The sequence below is a fragment of the Glycine max genome, chromosome 6 (genome assembly GCF_000004515.6).
Source record: "Glycine max cultivar Williams 82 chromosome 6, Glycine_max_v4.0, whole genome shotgun sequence".
In the NCBI taxonomy this organism is placed as follows: domain Eukaryota; kingdom Viridiplantae; phylum Streptophyta; class Magnoliopsida; order Fabales; family Fabaceae; genus Glycine; species Glycine max.
In genome coordinates, this window is record NC_038242.2 from 28,743,236 (window position 1) to 28,751,299 (window position 8,064).

An 8,064-nucleotide genomic window follows, 5' to 3' on the forward strand; every position below is an offset into this window, starting at 1 on the left:
AATTGTCTAAAAAATAACTCAATTAACAAAATTATTCTTGTATGATTTGTCTAAAATATGATTTGTCTAATGATACAAGCCTACTTTTTAATTTAAACTAATTAATAGTATTAGTTTTTACGGGTCTTTTTTTATGATTAAATCATTCAAAACTAAAACTATAAGTATTTTTTTTCTTAAATACAAATTTTGTTCCTTTATTTTACTCAATCCATGCTTTTGATTCCTATGTTTTAAAATTGAGACATTTGATCTTTTTTTTTAAAATTCACAATATTGGCCTCTCTATTTTAAAGTACAAACATTTGATCCTCATATTTAAGAAAATCTACAATTTTGGTTCCTCTATTTTACAAAATCCATAATTTTTTGTTTAATATTTAATTTTTTCTATGTATTTGTTTCTTTTATTTCTTACTTTGTAATCAACTAATTCATTTCTTGATGTACCTTAAATAAAAAGAAATAAAGCATGGACAAAATTGAAAATTTGATCAAAATTACAAAAATTTTAAAATAGGAAAATTAAATGTCTCTATTTTGAGATAAAAAGACTAAAGTTGTAAATTTTTTAAAATAGGAGGATTAAATTTCTCTATTTTAAAATAAAGGGGTTGAAATTACCGATTGAACAAAAAAGGAGACTAAAATTACATTTAAGCTTTCTTTTTTATTCCTATTAATGGATAATACTAATATATAATTTAATAGATAGTTAACAAAATTATGATCGGTAAGATTTTTATAATTTGAACATTTCAAACTAATAATAATAATAATAATAATAATAATAATAATGATAATAATAATAATAATAGAATTTATGTTCATGGTTTATATTTATTATCATTACTTTATATTTTATTATTTAATAATTTATAGTATTTATGTATTATAATGATATTCATGATAATAAATTATTATATTATATTAAATATTGTTATTAATTATTAATGTAACAAACAGCAATGGATAAATATAAATTAGGCTAAAATAATAAATGGTCCTTAACTTATTTTTTGATTCTGAATTGGTTCCCTAACTTTTAAAAGTTATAAAATGATCCCCTTAGTTATTTAACTCATGATAAATTAGTCATTTCAAATAATTTTTTATTGTTGCACATGATTTTGAACATTTTTTATTAATTCAAGATGTGAAATTTGTCTTATTATATTCATTTATATGAAAAACTATAAAAAATCAACTAATGTTTAGACAAAAAAGAGACAAACAAGGTAAAAAAATACATAAAAATGAGTCTCGTGATCAATAAAAAACCTAAAAATCTAATGTCAATGTTTTTATTACTATTAATGAGACTCATTTTTCATGTGATTTTCACTAAGTCTTTTTTGTTTCAAACATTAGTTTATTTTTATAATTTTTATGTAGGTGAATCTAATGATATAAATTTAATGTCTTGAATCCACTAAAATAAGATCTAAAATCATGTTAAAAAAATATAAAATGATTAATTTTTTTTAAAAAAAATTAACTTGTCAATGAATTAAATAAATAAGAATGCCATTTCAGAATTTTTAAAACTTAAGGTCCCATTAAGGGTTGTTGCTAGTTTTCTGGTTATGTTTTTAAAATACATTTTAAAAACAAAACATGTTCGGATGAAATAAAGTTGGGTTTGTTTTTTTACCTATTTTGAAAACACTTTTCCTATCATTTTGAAAATAATAAAAATTGGTTTCCCAAGTTTTGGTTTTAGTTTCATAACTTTAACTTCTTTGTCATCTCTCTTCACGCTCACCCACCACCACCACCACCACCTACCCATAGAGTGGTGGCTACTTGTACGATCTCTCTACCCCTCATGTTGCTCTCCGGATCCCTCTCATATTGGTTATTGTCGCTCGCTTGTTGCCTCTTCCCTCGTTCTCTCTGTCTCTCCTTTACCAGGCCTGGTCTCTCTCCCCCTATGAAGCACCGACACCGACACAGACACCGGACACGACACTGATATGAACACGTAAGCACTTATAATGTCCAAAATATAGAACGTAATACGAGTGTCGTGTCGGTGTCGGACACTGACACGGACGCGTGTCGGACACCGGACACGGCAAAGGGGGAGAGTCTCCCCCTTACGTTGCTCTTCCTTTCTCTTTTTCCCTCGTACGTGTGTCTGGATCTTAAGGTGACATGAAAAATTATATGAAGAAAGGATTATAGTTGAATCTAATTCATAATAGAGGAATTGTGCTACTGTAGAGGCATGCTGATGGTAGCCTATTGCGGTGGAGCTGAGAGGATGAGAGAAAATCAATAATTTGGAATTAGTTTTGGGAAATTTCTTTTTTCTATTTTGCAACAAGGTTATGAAGTTAAAGTTAAAAATTAACAAATCAACTTTGATTTGATAAAATATTAAAACTAAAAACAGACAACTACCCCAAGGGGGCGTAAGGGACAAATTTAAACCCAAAAAATAAGGTAAGAGAGCATTAATATATTTTAACCTATAAATTATCAATTAATATATTATTGGCGTTTTTGCACATTACCTCTGGTGCAAATTATTAATTAGTACTATTACCTTAAATATAAATTATTTCACAATATTTATATTGACAAATATTATATTTCTTTTATATATATATATATATATATATATATATTAATACAATTACCTTAAATACTTTGAAAATATTTATTATTATTGATTTAGGTTTATATTAATTTTTTAAAAATATAACCAATCAATTATCACATATATTAGTCATAGATTTTTGTATTAAAAGTATATTATTATTCAAAAAATTGCATATATGATAACTATTACATATATTAGTCGTAAAATTATTTACAATTTTACAACTTTAATTTATGTATTCTAACTAATACATTATTATTTAAAAAAATAAATAAATATTGATTTGAATAAATTTAAAATTTATTAGTTATATTATTAATTTTTAAATCATATAAAAAATAAATTAAACTACATCATACTTATAATATATCCAAATGATTCTATTAATTTTTATCACTATTTCTAATAATTTGATCTTACTGTTTATAATATTTTCGTAAATATGATAAATTTAAAACATTTAATTAATTAATTTGATTTAAATATCTATTTTAAAATAAGGTCTTGCCACATGGACAAATGTCAATTTTTTGACAAATATTAGTCATTAACAAAATCATTAGATAGTTCATACCAATAATATAATTAAAAAAATGAACTAAATAATTTTTTTTTAAAAAAAAAGTCAAAAGGAAGCATGTAAGACATCATCAGATAACACTCCCAAAAATAATAATAATTTTTTTGGAGCATGTGTGCATATAAAGATATATTTAAATATTTATTGATATATCTATTAACATATATTTATTAAAATTTAAACTAAATAATTAATAATATATAAAAATTTAAAATAATATCAAAGATGTATTCTTATAAATTATAAAATATAAATTTAATACATATGATAGGCACATGACACTAAACTAGTAGACTTGTAATTAGCAGCGAAAAGAAAAAGAAAAAGAAAAAAAAATAAAAATAAAAAGATTTGTAATTGACTTCCAAGTTGACACCTGATAGTGGTCATTGGTCAATTGTGAATGTATGAATACATGATTCTGATGATGCCAAAGAAGAATCAAACAAGATTGCTTCAAAGGATAAACATTGCTTCAAGATTAATACAAGGTTGCTTCAACAAACAAAGTCTTGTTTTCAAGATTAACTCAAGATCACGTCTTGCCTCAAAACAAAGTGTTTCCAAGATATTCAAGACTCTGGTAATCAATTAACAAGCAGTGTAATTAATTACTAGAAGATAAGTTTGAAAAATAACTGTTAAAAAAGATTTTGAATTTGAATTTTGAACCTGTAATCGATTACCAGATGTTTGTAATCGATTACCAGCAACAGAGCTCTTGAAATTCAAATTCAAAAGTCATGACCTTCAAAATATAACTGTGTAATCAATTACCAAAAACCTATAATAAATTACCGGTGAAAAAATTCTGAAAAAACTTTTTGAAAAGACACATCTCTTCAAACCATTTTGAAAAGGCACGAAGGGCCTATATATATGTGTCTGATTTCAAAAAACAAGAGAGATATTCCAAGAGAACTTCATTGTCAAATGCTCTCTCAATAACTTTTGGATAAACACTTGCAAATCTATTGAGAGTTCATCCAGGAACTTCAAATTTTATTATCCACTCTAAAAAAGAGAAATCTTTCTGTTCTTCTTAGAAAGTCAATTGTAATCAAGAAATTGGTTGTCTCTTGAATTGTGAGTTTCCTGAACACAAGGGAAAGAGATTCCTTGGGTGTTCAAAAGTTATAAAAAAGATTTTACAAAGATAGTGGAAAATCTCAAGTGGGTTTCTTGAGGACTAGACGTAGGCACGAGAAGTGGTTGAACCAGTATAAATCAAGTTTGCATTTCTTTTGGGTGGAAGGTTATCAATTTTCACTTGGGTGGAAGGTTGTGATAGGCATGACCCTTTTGTATTGAATGTAAATGTAAATTAGGGAGTTGCTATTGGCCCCTAGAACTTTTGTTGTTGGCCCCTACACTAGGGTGAAAAGACGATTATACCCTCAGTTCAAAATTCTTCACCCCTCCTTCTTCTTCCTTCCCTCTACCTATGCCTATTGCCTTTCCTGGCACCCCCACCTCCCTCTTCTTCCTTTTCTTTTTCCTTTAACCTCCGCGCCCTTCACCCTTCACAACTGTGACACCCTCTACCCTCACAAATAACGAATAAAAGAAAATAAAATCATGCAGATTTTATTTTTTTTTATAAAAAACACATTGACTTTAAATTGATTTCAAAAGATAAAGGGTTCACATTCACTTAATGAAAACATAGTAGAGATTGTTCGAATAAAAACAAAGTTATCCTGGCTCAAAACAAGGCCGTCCATGCTGAATGAATCAAAAAAACTAAAACAGAAAACATAACAAAATTATATCATTTACGGAAAATATAACATGCGAAGTAAAATCCTATGCCCCAATGTCACACTTATCAGAGCATGTATCTATCACATACTAAGTCTCTCCAGCTCTATCATGGAACTCATTATATGATGACTCACCTGAAACAAAATGGCAATCAGCCCAAACACAAACACACACCAGGAGTGAGTTATCACATTCGTATATAATAAAACATTAGAGCATGTGGAACATATAATACTTAAAGCTGAATTTATATAAATAACATCACTTCAAAAATCACACACATTATTCACACCCATTTGAGTTCACAAACTCCAAATAATAACATCAAATCACAATTGTTAACTCAATGAAAGTCAAACACAAGCGTTATGCGATAAATACACTAGACTCAAGCCTATATGCAATATGGTACCATTTTTCAGTGAAAAACCTTGTCAGGTGCCTAGGAGTACATGACAAGACATGCCTCACAATGGGTAAGTCAAGTCACTCTCACTAAGTGAAATCATAGGGAGACCAGTTAGAGTCACGCTGTTTTGCGAGCATGCTCCAACCATGTGGGATCGGCACAGACTTAAAGGAGCACTCAAATCGGATAACCCCAAGGCCTACACTCCGAAAAATCTGTCAGGGCCTCTCCCTCCTGATTCAGGTCCAACCCAAAAAAAACATTTGAACACACATACTCTACCTATGAATTATGTAATGCACACAATTACTCAATTGTTTTCAAAATCTCAATTATATATATATATATATATATATATATATATATATATATATATATATATATATATATATATATATATATATATTTTAGCTCAGTGCGCCTCAAGTGATTAAACTCGTCGGGTTCCCACAGTGGATCTCATCACAACTCATCGCGCATTAACTCGTCGTCCTTAGAGGGTCTTACAGGTGTATGATTACATAGTTCATGGCTCACAACTCAAAATATACAACATCTCAACAACCATGTAATTCACAATCCATTAGGTACCAAATAATTATCACTTACACACAATCTCAATCACAATTTCATAATAAAATGATTTATTGCATCCCATGCATCCTACACATATCATTCAATAGTAACATTTACTTGACACAAACAAAAATATAAATTAAATCGAAATATATTAATTCAAAAAAATAAATAAAAAAAACTTCTACAACAATTAATTTATAAAGTCACAAAAAATAATCACTATGAAACAATAATGTCTATAACCTTATTATTTATTTATTTATTTATTTTATTATTATTATTATTATTACACATCACAGTGAAAGTGATCATAGAATATATATATACTAAAAGAAATATCATATTAGTATACATTAAACATGATCATAGAATTTTATGAATTAAAATTTTATAAAAAAAAACAACCCAAAATTGATCCTTGAGAGATCCCTATATATTTTCCTTCTAATCCCCAAGCGTGAGCAACTCATTCCTTACCTTGATGTAGTCGCTCAAATGTTCTCCGTTAGCGATCGTGACGTTTCTGATGCTCTCTAGAGTTCCTCCTCTGGTTGCTCTGTTAGGATTCTTGTGCATCAGAAGAAGAAGAAAAGAACAGAATGTGTTTTCTAAAAGCTGCTCTAGGTTGACATTTGGCTTATATAGTGGAAATTATAACCTATTTACTTTTACTTATTTATTTATTAAAAGTTACGACTGTTACAACAACCCATACAAACCCTTCCCAATCCTTCCCTTCTCCTCCCCAACCTTTTCATTCTCCCCTTCTCCGCACCCTCTCTAATCTGGTATATTTTTTTGGTAGTTTGCAATCAATGGAATTGTGATTCTGTAGCTTTTTATTTCAGAAAAATGAGTAACAAAATCATGATTCTGTTGTAGACAAATGTACAACGAAGTCACGATTATGTTACACAGTTTTTGTATGTTTAGAATACCACGACAGAATTGTGATTTCATTGTGTGTCTGAACAAACACCGTGTTTCATAAAAAAACACACAAGGAAATCATGATTTTGTTTGTGTCTTCTCCCAAAACACATAATGGAACCCCGTTGTGTTCTCTGTCCAGACACACAAAGGTGTAGATTGAAGACTTAGTCTTAGGATCTTTGGTTTATGTAATTTTACAATGTCAAACATGTTTTCATATTTGTGGCATTTTGTATTTATTGTTTTTCAATCTAGGCATGTGTGCTGATAGTTTATTTTATCTGGTATCATGCTTAGATTGGTGTCATAAGTGATTGTGAATGCTAAGATCACTAAGTTTTTATGTACATAAGTGCTTACCATAGTGTAATCGATTACATGGTTTTTTAATCAATTACAACATGTTATAACCTTGGCTAAGACATTGATTTTGTTGAAACAAGGCTATCCCTACAAGGAATTAACAATCGATTACCGAGCTTGTTTTCAAGAGTAGAAAGTAATTATGAGCCATATAATTGATTACCAAGGGTTTGTAATCAATTACAAGTGTTCTTAAAAACTTAATTTCCTTTCCGTGTGTGAATCAATCAATTATTATTTAGTTGTAATCGATTACAACAACATACTAGAAGCAAATATGACAGATTGCGAGTGGGATAATCAATTTCCAGTTATTCATAATCGATTATATCGAATTGTAATTGGAAGATTGTTCTCTGCGATCGAAATAATCAATTTTGCAAAATGCTGTTATTTTCAAAATACTTATATATTTCACAACTAAGCCCAAAAGCATTTTTCAAGCAAGATAAAATAATTTATTTAATAAGCCCTAATATTTAATTTAATTAATTTTAGAAAATGGATTTTGGGATGTCACAACTCCTTCTTGTGGTATCGGTCTTTACCCTAAGCTAGCAAAACCCGTAGCTAAGCCATCCGTTCTCTAGAAATTTCCCAAATAGGCTATGGCTAAGCAAGCAAGAGCCTTGGCTAAGCCATTTGAGAACCAAGGAACTATGAATGATAACTTGTTTTTATTACCTTCTGCATGAGTAATTTAAATTGATAAAAGATGTTACATGGAACATACTTTTAAGTAGACATCGCTTTCATTAAGTTAATTAGTGTGTATGCTTAAAATACCTTGAAGTATAATATTAAAACTAATAGAAAATAATGTGAATA